Source organism: Nicotiana attenuata, unplaced genomic scaffold (assembly GCF_001879085.1).
Source record: "Nicotiana attenuata strain UT unplaced genomic scaffold, NIATTr2, whole genome shotgun sequence".
Classification (NCBI taxonomy): Eukaryota; Viridiplantae; Streptophyta; class Magnoliopsida; order Solanales; family Solanaceae; genus Nicotiana; species Nicotiana attenuata.
The window spans coordinates 315,897-329,415 of NW_017670764.1; the positions used below are offsets into that span (position 1 = coordinate 315,897).

A 13,519-nucleotide genomic window follows, 5' to 3' on the forward strand; every position below is an offset into this window, starting at 1 on the left:
TTAGTAATCTCAATTCGCTTTTCCTATTCACTAGTACACTGCGCGCTACAACTAGCAGCCCCTTTACTAGGTTGGGAAAAGGCTAGCGCGCTAGCGCGCAACGGCTGATGAAAAGCCAGCAACTTGTTAGGAGTCAGTTTTGGCTTGCCCCTTTCCTCTTATTAGTCAGATAGGTTTTCCACCCTATACAAGGGGCTGCTTGCTGCTCGCCCCTATCTCTAAAGTGGCTTATGCACGGAACTTGTTACCACTAAACGACGAAGCCAGGAGCGGAAGGAGGGACTTGAACCCTCAACCTCAGCCTTGGCAAGGCTATGCTCTACCATTAAGCTATTTCCGCCAGCTAGGGTAGTGGCGAAGCACTACTGAGCAATTCACGTATCACTTGATACGGACGACTTCTGTTTTTCCGCCGGACCACAGTCTTGACCTCCGATCGAGCTACGAACACGAGTAGATAGGCGGTTAGGGGGGGAGAGGGCCGGCTGGGCCTGCCTTTTCAATCAATCTCCGGCCGCTCAGTGCCGCTATTGGTACGAGTTGTAAGGAGTCTTGGTCTCGAGTCAAGCTGGGGCGTCATTTCATTCTCGTAACGGGAATGAGTGCACCGCAAGACCAGACAAGTTGCTCCCTCGCGTCTACGAACAAGGAAGCTATAATTGTAATTGTGAATTTAAAAAAAAAAAGAAAATAAGGAATTTGATTCAAAAAGTTGAAAAGAGTAAGTAATAAACTAATAAAAAGACTGAAACATAAACTAATGTCCACTGGAACGCCCATGGATTTTATCATCAACTTGATGAATTAATTTCAAGATATAAGGCTTTCCTATTATAACGGGTTGTTCAAAAGGATTCCCCGTCCTTCCATCAAATATTCTGCTTTTTCCTGGATATTCGGGTTCAAATACCCATGGATTCGCTGTTTGCTTACTGGCTTCATATAATTCAGAAAACTTGGGAGCACAGAACAAAAATGATTAAATATGTAAGGAGAAACACATAAAAGAAACATCAAACAAGCCCGACAGGCACAACTCCCTATCAGTACCATCCTACGAATCAGTTTAATAGGAAAAATTAAAGTACATGAACATATCACAAGGATCTCATCCTAATATAAATTCCACCGCGGCACGTAGCCCGGTTCAAACGTATCAAATCATATGAAATCGCAAGGGTCCAACCTCAACTCTTAATCACAAGTAGAATATACATCAAACCAGCTGAAACCTTACACTAGATCAATTCTGTCACAAAATTACAACAAGTACTGGCTCCAACACCGGTGGAGCATCTAAATCACATATCATAACCAAATTACTCAGGAACAACATCAAAATTTACCGTAATGGACAATAGGAATTCGCTACTAGTCTTGTAACTCTTAATAACGAATAGAAACAACGATAGACACGGGCTACCACTCACTGAATCTCCTAAGAGGGGCAAATACATACACAAAATACTAATTCATGAAGTCACCCATGGGTGGAGCAACAAATAGGGGAACTCACCCTGATGAACAGAATTGAATAAAAATAGAGATGGTGCTACTCGATAACAACCCGAAAGCATACCTGTATTACATCATATCGCATAGCGGCCTCAGACCTACTGTATGAAACACATCAACGAGCCGGGCCTCCCCCTCTTGGGCGCCCTCTACTTGTCTGAATACCTCAGTGTGACACATCTGTCCGAAGTCTGGGACAATCTCTCACCATGCGGCTGGTATCTCCAAACTCAATGCAACTTCTCTGTTGATGTGGCTGTGGAAACTATGCGGTACGGGTACTTTGAGACCCATGAGCACCTGAAACTCCGTGCGTAGCCTGAAGTGCAAACTGAACTGGCTGGCCCACAAAACCTCTACCATTCTTTACCCTGCCTGCAAAATAAGGACTAGTGGATCTCCCCGGTCTACGAGGCCTCCTCGCCTCCCCGTCCTCTCTCTCATGACCTCTCCTACCCTCTCTCTCCTAGCCCCACCTGTCCGCTCTCTCCTGGTCCCGCCTGTTCTCTCTCTCCTGGTTCCACACACCCTATATACGACGAGCAATCCCTACCACCTACTGAAATGAAACATCCGACTCCAACTCTAACTCCTGAGCCATGCTGAATCGAATACCATGCCTAAGCCCCTCAATGAACCTACTGACACGCTCTCTAACTGTAGCGACCAAAGCAGGTGCATGTCCAGCCAAATCACTGAATCTAATGGCATACTCTGATACTGACATGGTACCCTAGCGCAGCTGCTCAAACTCTGTGTGCCATGCATCCTGGAGGGACTGAGGTGCAAACTCTCTCAAGAACATCTTTGAAAACTGAACCCATGTAAGTGAAGCTGCATTGGCCGGGCTACCCAACTGATACTTCCTCCACCTTTGATAAGCCGCTCGCTTAAGCTGGAACGTAGCGAAAGCAACCCCACTAGTCTCCCCAATACCCAAAGTGCGGAGAATGCGATGGCACTCCTCCAGAAAACCCTATGCACTCTCTAAAACAGACCACTGAATGTAGGAGGGTCATATTTCTTTAACATTGCAAGTCTAAGTTGCTCTTCCTCAGATGTTGCTGCCCTAACAACGGGGTGAACTGGAACCACAGGCTATGTCGCCATGACACCTGGAACCTGACCAACGTGAACTCGCTTCTCTGGAGTGTGGGCGACGGGAGTCTAAGCTCCTCCCCCGGTCTGTGAAGTAACCGCTGCAACTTGAATCAACCTTGCCTCAGCCAATGTACCGAATAGAGAATACTTTTCCAGATTCAACTTTTTCCTTTTCTGGCGGAGATTTTGTGTAACCTCATTGTCAGGAACTACGCTAAAGTCTCCTGAAGTCTGGGTGTAACAGCAGGCGCCTCCGGTACCTGCCCCCCAATTGGAGCTACTGGCGGCTCCTCAACTGCTGCTTTGGTAGATGCTTTACATGCGGCACGTGCTCCCCGTCGGCCTCTGCCTCAGCCTCTACCTCTAGCGATGTCTGCACCGGGAGCAGCGTCATCGATAACTGAAGCTCGTGTACTCACCATGTGTGAGAGAATAGAATTACAATAGTTCAAACTCCGACATCATAAGCTCGCACGATAGGAATCAAAGAAGTGAGATCATCCTAATAGTTCTGCAGCCTCTCGAAGATAAGTACAGACGTCTTCGTACCGAACCGCAAGACTCTACAAAACTCGCTTATGACTCGTAGCACCTATGAATCTAGAGGTCTGATATCAACTTGTCATGACCCAATTTTCCCTCCGTTGGGTTTCGTGATGGCACCTAGTCTTAGGGACTAGGTAAGCCTAACTTTAATTGAAACAACATTAATATTTCAAATAACATATAACATTTTGAAATAGAAATCTCTTTAAGATTTACAACCCCAAAATTGGTAGTACAAGTCATAAGCTCTGTAGAATGTTTGCTAGAAAACTTCTAAATACAACTGTTTAGAAATAAGGATAAACAGTGTAAGTACAAAATAAAAATGTGACTCTAAAGCCTACGAACGCAACAATAGGTTTACCTTGAGTCTCCACAGTAACTATCTGCACAGCTACTAATGATCAAATACCTGGAGCTGCACAAAAATGTGCAGAAGTGTAGTATGAGTACACCACAGCGGTACCCAGCATGTATCAAGACTAACCTCGGTGGAGTAGTGACGATGAACAGTCAAGACACCTAATGGACTAACTAACCTGAACGAGCATAAGTGTAGGAACAACATAGTACGATATCTACACAAGGATTATGCATAATTACAATGACAATAATACAGAAATTACAGTAAGAAGGGAAATCAACAACTAATAGCAGAACACCATAATAATGAAACAGTAGCATGGGCGGAACACAGTTTGAAATCCGGTGAACACAAATGGAGGAAAGGCAAGTAATAACTCAACAGAAACGATAGCTTTCACGCCATTCATGAGGTACCGAACCTCAGAATATTCACATTTCACGGATCCCAATTTAGGAACCCTAAACACTTGGCATCCTGTACCCTCTTTACCAATTTATTTCTCAACAATATAAAGGTTTCATCCTTTGAACCAATAAGAGTGATTAACTAGCTGTATGCTAGTGCAAGTGTCCTAATATAGTTCATGCCAACTAGTAAGTATAGAAAAAGAACGAGCAGCACATAGAATGTTTTTCCACAAATTTTCCACGAAATATAACTCATACAGGTAAGTACACCACTACACGTGTATCAACAAAAAAAATGCCCTCACACCATCATAAGTCATCACAAATGAATCCCTAATATAGCCCACCTTGTATCGCCATGTGTACAATAATAATATAAATACCCGTCATGTCTCGCCACAAGCGCAACCCACATATATATATCCCGCCTTGTCACGTCGCATGTGCAAATATCAAAAGTAACAATAGCACGACAGAAGCCCCGTGCAACCCAATAACAACCGCACGACAGAAACCTCGTGCATCACTAATACAACAACTGCACCGTAGAATCCTCGTGCATCACAATAACAACCGCACAACAGAAACCTTGTGCACCTCAACAACAAGTACAACAACAACAAGGATAATGAATACAAGAGTACGACAAGTAAGTCAACTCAAGAACTTATCATCACCGAGAAACGTTAGGACTAGCTCACAAAGAATAACCACAATAGAGAATACTAGGCGTAATAAGAACAACTCAACAAGGGAGAAAATAATATGTAACAACAATCCCACCATATACAGTTCGAGAACAAGGCAGCTAGTACGAGTTAAATAATTCCAAATATGGACAAGTCAACTACGACATAGGATATCTAAACTTCTTTTAAGGTTGGGCAATTACGATGAAGATACAACAATTCAATTAAGGATAAGCGGTGAAAAGGTAATCATAACCACAATTAAGACTAAATAATTTCAGGAGAGATAATAATAATTTCAAATAAAGACAAGAAGTTGTGAAAAGATAGCATGGCAATAGAAGAGGCAGTAATCTTCGTTTAAGTCAAATAAGAGTAAAATAAGTAATAATAGTGAAACATAAAGCAATTAATCACAATTAAAGCAGGTAGAGTGAAACTAGCAATTAAGAAAACTTAATCCTAACAAAACAACTTCGTAATTAGTAAATACAAGAACCTAAAAACCCAAAAGCCAAGTTTTCCACGAATAAGCCCGAGCACCTACTCGTCACCTCGCGTACACGGACTACAATTAGCATAGAAGACTCAAATCCTAAGGGGTGGTTCCCCCACACAATGTTAGGCAAGATACTTACCTCAAAGAAGACAAACCGATACTCAAAATGAACTTCTCGGGTTAGATGACCTCCGGGCGGCCCAAATCTAACCAAAATAACTTCAAAGCACAAATAAAACTCATAACAAACTATTCTAACTCGTTAAGCCTAAATCTCTATCAAAATCTAAAAATCACCCCAAAAGTCGACCACCGGACCCGCAACTCGAAGCCCGACAAATTTTACATGACCGGAACACCCATTCCGATATGAGTTCAACCATACTTATATTATCAATTTCCGATACCAATTCGTCCCTCAAATCATGATTTTTTATTTTGAATTTTTTCTTCTAAAACCTCCATTTTCCTCAACACAAAACACAAATTAAATGATAAAATCATGGAATATAATAAATTCTAGGTGAAGAACACTTACCCAATCGATTTTCTTGAAAAAACCCAGAAAGAATCTCCCAAAACCGAAGTCTAAAACTCAAAATATGGAGAAAATAGCGAAACCCTTGAATATAAACTCTCTACCTAGGACTTCCGCAACTGCGGACAAATATAGCCGCACCAGCGGTCCGTAGAAGCGATGACAGGAGCGCAGAAGCGGACTCTTACGCAGATGCGATCTCGCAACCACAGAAGCGGTCTTCGCACCTACGTGCTAGCATCTGCAGAAGCGAGCTAGCTCCCAGGCCTCAACGATCACAGAAGCGGAGCTGCACCTCCGCTCTAAAGTCGCAGGTGCGAATACACCAGAACTAGACCTATTCAAAACCATGAAAAACATTCGAAAACTCGTCCGAAACATCCCCGCACGCCCCGGACCCCGTCCAAGCATACCAACAAGTTCCATTCCTAATATGGTCCCGCGAGGTGTCAGATAACATCAAACAACGCCGAAACTACGAATCGCACCATGAATCAAACTTATGAACTTTCAAGTCTTCCAACTTCTAAAACTCGTGCCAAAACCTATCAAATCAACCCGGAATGACGCCATATTTGGCAAGCAAGTCCCAAATGACATAACGGAGCTGTTCCACTCTCGGAATCGCATTCCGACTCCCATATTACAAAAGTCAACATTTGGTCAAACTTTTCCATCTTTCAAACTTCAACTTTTCCCACTATCGCCGAACTGCTTCAAATTACCATACGGACCTCCAAATCAAAATCCGGACACACGCCTAAGTCCAAAATCACCATACGAAGCTGCTCAAGACCTTATTCCGCTGAGTGAAACTTAAATTCTCAAAATGATCGGCTGGGTCGTTACACATGGTGAATGAGCACATAAGGTTGCTAAATTATAAGGATTAATTTGCAATCCTAAACGCTGAAATTGTACAGAGATATCTCCTAGAATTTCTTGTCGCATCATTCTCTTTTATTCCTCATATTGTTCCTCCTGTTTCTCAAATTGTTGCTCCTGTTTCTCAAATTGTTCCTTCTATTCCTCAAACATTCTTTTCATCTATTCTTCCATTTGTTGCACCGGATCATTTGTAGTATTTGTTGTGGATTCAAAATGTCCCATTTTTCCTTTCAAAACAAGTTCTTGTAACCCCTCGTCCGTACCATCTTCACTTTGTTTTTTTTCAATTTTTTTAATTTCAGTCTATAATACAAATTTATAAAAGTGAATTCTGGTAAATACAAAGTCAGTAAGAACAAATATTTCATCTCAATAAAAAACCAATAAGATAGAAGTCGTACAATTTTAGTAGTTGTATCTTCATCAAATTTCTTGTATGACCTTCCAAGTTTTTCATGTTCTTGTAGCCATAAAGAATTCTTGAAGTGATAAAAATTCAGAAGTGTTCTTCTCTTTATCCTAGATACATTAAGAGTGGGTATCAAAAATATCCTTAAAAATGACAGCATGATCATATTTACTAAAAAATAAGAGCACACACCAAATCACTGCACACTGCAGCAAAGCTTGATTTGCCAACAGTGCGTGGATTCTTCAATTTTTTTGATTCTCAGTATTGATCATTGACGATTTCTTCAAATAAATGAGTCATCAACACTAGAGAAAGAGGTGTTTAGTTCAGTTGTACTAGTTGTTTCTTGTTTTGCTTTACTCTCGAAATATAATGATTGCCATGTTTTGTTTTTTTTAAACTAAATGCAAGTATACCATTGTTTGTAAGTTATAAGTTTTAGTTGCTACAAGTAGTAAAACTTATCTGGAGTTTTTTCGAGTCCCAATATTTGAGGAGATCCTTAAATGGAGATGTTGGAATACATTCAGGCCTTTTAGCATTCGAATTCCATCATTCTTTCTTCTCCAAGCAGCTTGAATTCCATCCAAAACCCATTTTTTGCAATGTCAGGAATATCATATTTCTCATATAAATTGTTTTAAAAGTATTCAATATACTAAAACAAAAATTGAACTAGAAACTTCAAACCTCGGTATGTACCCACAAATCATCTTTTGTGTCCATTTTCCTCAAATCATATATATCAAGACGGGAAAGATTCACATTCCTTGCCAATGTGCCAAGGAAACTGCCAAATTCTGTCACAACATCTTTACTAGGACCAACAGGTTGATTGTGCTCATTTACTATAATTAATTTTCGGTCATGCCTTCCATGTACACTTAAAATCTTTGTTTTACCTCTTTTCCTTTTTTGAGAAGAAGACCCTACAATAATAATATCATAGATAACCATAATACATATAGTTAAATTTTATAATTGAAAAAGAATGCCAGTATGTGTACGAAAATTCTTGCCTTGTTGTTCACATTATTCTTGTTCATCAACAGTTGTAGAATTCAATTGCATTTGCTCCTTTAATATTTCTATTGCAGGGGTGGTTGTTTCAGTTAGTATCTGATGGTCTTCAACGAAATTTGGCAGATGCTCATGCTCCTCACTTGACTATATACAGCTAGTTGGAACTTTGTTTTTCTGGTAAGCGTTTTTTGGTATGCCAATTAGGCAAGTGTTCCAGCATCAATACATGTCGAGTTTTTGTTTTTTTTCTTTTGTTTCAGACGTTCGTCTTGTCTCATGGATATCAAACTCTATCAAAATGATAAAACATAAAACAGTTAGAGCCAAAATCAGTATATAAGAAAGCAATCTAAACATTGTTTCTATCTACCATCAAATTTAAAGACCTCAATATTCTTTCTCTAGATAGCTAAATTGTGAGCAGCATTATGAGGACAAGTAGGAAAATAACTGCTAATTTTTCAAATGCATATTGTCGCGCCCCATTTTCTCGTGAAATCGGGTTTAGACGTGTCACAACTCTTTTAAATGGGTATTAAAAGAAAAGAGTCGCCACCTAATGGTTTTGAGGTTTCACGACCCAAATCCTAACCTGTCGTGATGGTGCCTATCGATGGTACTAGGCAAGCCGATATTTTTTAGAGCACTTCCAATATTGTACATAAAGATAATTCAAAAGTTCGAATATAAAGTAGAGTTTTCGAAAATAGGGTTTAAACTCAAAATACAAGTGTGGATAAATAGCCCCAACATCGGGGTGTCACTAATCATGAGCATCTAAACATAACCAGTATGAAAATAATACGACTATCACAGACAAATACAACTAAAAGGAAAGATAAGGAAGAAGAAAGCAGGGTCTGCGAATGCTAGGCAGCTACCTCGCTATCTCCAACGGTCAGCCACGAGAAATTATCAACACCCTCCGCGTCCACAAACTCCTGGATCTGCAAATGAAGTACAGGGTATAATGTGAGTACAACCAACTCAGTAAGTAACAACAATAAATAAGTAGCTGAAAGATAGTGACAAGCTACACATCTATAATGCATTTTTAGTAATCTTAGCAAGGAAAATAGACATGCTTCCCAAATTCGGTAAAAATCAAGTGAAATCAGTTTTTTAAGCCAAGTTTAAGTAAAAACCGGAAAAAACATCTTTCAGAAGTTATCAAAACAATGATATAGGGCAACTATATGCATCAATAATGAAATCATATGCAGCCTCTCAGGGCAACCAATACTCAGTCCTCCCATTCATTCAAACCTCAAAATCACTCATTCCTCGTAGTTACTCATTCCGCACAATCACTCAGCACTCGGCACTCGAACAAATAGGTACCTACGCTCACTAGGGGTGTGTACAGACTACAGAGGGGTTCCTACAGCCCAAACGCTATATCAAGCCAATCATGGCTTAAATCAACGAAACATGTTGCGATATGCAGCCTGATCCCATAAATATCCTTGCAATCAGGCCCTCGGCCTCACTCTGTCATCAATCTCTCCAGTCTCTCGGGCTCTCAGAAATCAAGAAAATCAGCTCAAACAGCAATAACATGATGTATCAATAAGAATAATAGAGACTGAGATATGATATGCTTGTATAAACTCAGACTGAGTACAATTAGCTTTTAGCAGGCAATTCAACATGTAACACGGACTCTGTGGGTCCCAACAGTACCAACACATAGCCTAAACATGGTTTCTAATTTGATTTACAGCCAAATTTCTATAACACATAGAGAGCATATAGCTAATAGAAGGTTATTCAAGTTTACAGTTCCACATGACAGACCAAGTAACAATCCCCTGGGTGCATGCCCACACGCCCATCACCTAGCATGTGCATCACCTCTAAAATAATCACATGGCACAAAATCCGGGGTTTCATACCATCAGGAAAAGATTTATTATTGTTACTTACCTCAATCTGAGTAAAACTCTACTCCAAAATGCCTTTTCCTCGCGAGTCGGCCTCCAAATGTCCCAAATCCAACCACAAACAGTACAATACAATAAGACGGGCTAAAGGAATCAATTTCACGAGAAAAATTAGAGATTATAGCTCAAAATCGAAAATCGGCTCAAACCCGGCCCCCGAGCCCACGTCTCGAAATCCCACAAAAGTCACAAAACTCGAAAGCCCATTCACTCACGAGTCTAACCATATAAAATTTACCAAAATCCGACACCATTTGGTCATCCAAATCCCCAAAATTCACTCTCCAAATTCCTAGCCTAAAACCCCCTAATTTCACCTCGAAAACTCACCAACTAGGTGTAAAATCAGTGGGGAAATTAATTATTGAAGAAAAATGAACACATGGGGCTTACCTCAGTAATCTCTTCAAAAACCCTCTCAAAAATCTCCAAAGTCCGAGCTCAAAGTGATGAAAATGGTGAAAAATCTCGAAATCTCGTATTTATAGTTTCTGCCCAGACCTTTCGCACCTGCGGCCATATATCCGAACCTGCGGAACCGCTCCTGCACAAAATTATCCACATCTACGGAAACCACTCAAGTTCCCAGTTACCGCACCTCCGCTCCCTACCCACTTCTGCAGAAGCGCTTCTGCGCAACATCCCCGCTTTTACGACCTCGTAGGTGCGGAAAAGACCCCGCACCTGCGGCCACTGCCAAGTACCCCTCTCTCCCGCTTCTGCGGCAACCTTCCCGCTTCTGCGGGCTCGCACTTGCGGTTCGCACTTCGCAGGTGCAATTAGACCAGAAGAAAACAACCTTCACCAAACTTGGTCTGTTAATAACCCAAAATAAACCCGAGGCCCCAGGACCTTAACCAAACATACCAAAAAGTTTTATAACCTATTACTAACTTAGTAAAATCATCAAATCACCTCAAACAACATCAAAAACACGGATTACACATGGATTCAAGCCTAATGAACTTCAAAATTTCCAAATTCTACAAACGACGCCGAAACTTAACAAATCACGTCCGATTGACCTCAATTTTGCACACAAGTCATAAATGATACCACGAAGCTACTCCTACTTCCAAAATTCCAATCCGACCCAGATATCAAAAAGTCCAATCCCGTTCAAGCTTTTCAAAATTCCAACTTTCGCCAGTTCAAACATAATTCCACTACGGACCTCTAAATCACAACCCAAACGCGCTCCTAAGTCCAAAATTATCTAATGGAGCTAACGGAACCCTCAATTTTCAAATTCGAGGTCGTTTACACATAAGTCAACATCCGGTCAACTTTTCCAACTTAAGCTTTCAATTAGGAGACTAAGTTTCTCAATTCACTCTTAAATATCTCTAGACCTGAACCAACCAACTTTGTAAGTCATAATACAACTGTAGAACACAAAAGGAGCAAAAAATGGGGGAACAGGGCTACCACTCTCGAAACGACCGGCCGGGTCGTTACATGAGGTGCGTTAGGGAACCTATTTGCAAATAACTCATTTTTAACTAGTCAACGTTACCAAAGACCCGGTAAGGGCTAAAATTACCTCAAAGAGAAGGTGTTATGCACTCTTCGAGGTCCACAATTGTGGGTCCCGAGCTAACTTTAAACTATATGGATTAGGTAATTAGGCTAGGTGATCAAATAAAAAAGGAAAATTTAGAAGTCGAAGAATCTTTTTAAAATATATGATAATGAGCACAAATCTTATTGACTACCACTACATCAATCTATGTTAAGTGACTGAGGGTAAATAACAAACACATAGATAAAAGATGGGGGGGGGGGGGTCTAGTTTTTGCTATGGATGACCCCGTGCAACATAAATAATACTTGCAACTCCCCTTGAGGTAGGGGTTTCTCGTATTATTCAGCGGGCACAAACTATCATCTCCTGTTGCCCAATTACTATGTTGAAGTTGTTCACTAAGAAGCGCTGTCGCGCCTCCTTTTTCTCGCGAAATCGGGTTTATGACATTTGGGAGGACAACTCATTCCTTTAGGGAATTGGGTTTGATTTGAAGACTCGCCACCTAATGATTAAGGTGCATTAGGACACCAAGGAGATTTGGTTTAAGCAACCAGAGATTGGGTAAGGGCTTGAAATTATTCTAAGGGGAAGGTGTTAGGCACCCCTCAGAATCCACTAATGTGGTTCCCGGCCAGACTATTATTGTGAATTTGGGTTCAATTAGCATAGAGACAAATCGGGCTCAAATAAGAGGGAATTTTATCACATAAAGGTTTGAAAGTAAGCAAGGTTTGAAAGAACAATTAGAAAAGCTGATTTTNAAAGAAACAAAGGGAAAGGGGGGTCCTAGGTTTATTAATATTATGGATCACCCCACACAATGCCCGGTCTCCTCAATGAGGGGCTACGCATGACTTATTGCATGCTATTACCCGTCCCAATCCTATCAGTCCCGGAGGCATTTGGGACTACTAATCCTAAATGGGGAGGGATGTTAGGCTTATTTGTAGTTTCAAAGGAAAAAATTCTAAGGCGACACACAAAACATGTATAGCAAGTTGGGGGAAAGCACATAACAAGCAAAGGCTCAAATATATTCCCTCTAAATAAAGGAACACGTAATTAGCATGACTTACACATACTGTTTAGGGTCTGATTAATACTAAACATGAAAGAACATAAAGGTTGGGGCGGACTGATTTATTACATAATTCAGATAAGAAGCCCAAATCAGGCCTGCCAGGTGGTTGTAGTTATTAACAGAAACTGATTTAGCTTAAAACTTTACCCTAAGGCTTGCCTAAGTGTTGGGCAAGGATCCTACAGGCATTGTATCTATTAAATTCATGAAGCAAGGAAATAGCAAGGTTTGAAACATGCTGGTTAAAAGGGGTAGTCAGATATTAAAAGAAAAGCAAGTTTTAACGAAGGTTATAAGTTTTGCAACTGACAGTACCCGTTATTACTGATTTTAGCTCTATGCATGAATGAAGCAGCTCAGATTCGAGTAGGAGTTTCTATAGACATGCTTTCTACGCGTAATTGATTTTAAGCCTTTGCAGACATGGAATAAAAAAAATGCAGAAGACTCGTTTTAAACCTATGAACATGATACATAGGTGCGAGAATTTGTTTAAGACCTATGAACATGATATCTAGGTGCAGTTGAATGTTTAATCCCTATGAACATTATATCTAGGTGCGGAAAATTTGTTTAAGACCTATGAACATGATATTGGTAGTAGGCTATATAGTTGATATTTACACCTTAATTGCTCATGCTTTGTTGTTGTTTTATAAGGTAAATTGCCAAGAAAATGCTTTAAATAGTGATATTTGGTTTCGCAGGGAATATTATATGTGAGGAAGCAACATGAAGAGTTTGGAGGCAATAATGTGAAGAAAACACCCACTCAAGAAGCACCCGAACACAAAGAGCAAAAGAAAATGACTGGAAAAAAGTCCACAGCGACCGCGGTGAACCGCGGTGCAGAGCGCGGAGACAAAACAGAGAAAACAAACGAGGCAGTGTTCACCGCGGTTGACCGTGGTCCATGCCGAGGCCGCGGTGAACTGTTCACGTATTTGAAAATTGGGGGCCAAAGTGTCAATTCGGGGAAACT

The 13,519-nt window shown here is 40.7% G+C and overlaps 1 non-coding gene across 1 annotated transcript; it reads right to left on the reverse strand.

Moving 5' to 3' along the window:
• Window positions 1-268: 268 nt before the first annotated feature.
• TRNAG-GCC lies at window positions 269-340 on the reverse strand. Its single transcript has one exon. It is a non-coding gene; the product is annotated as a tRNA-Gly (tRNA).
• Window positions 341-13,519: the final 13,179 nt, after the last annotated feature.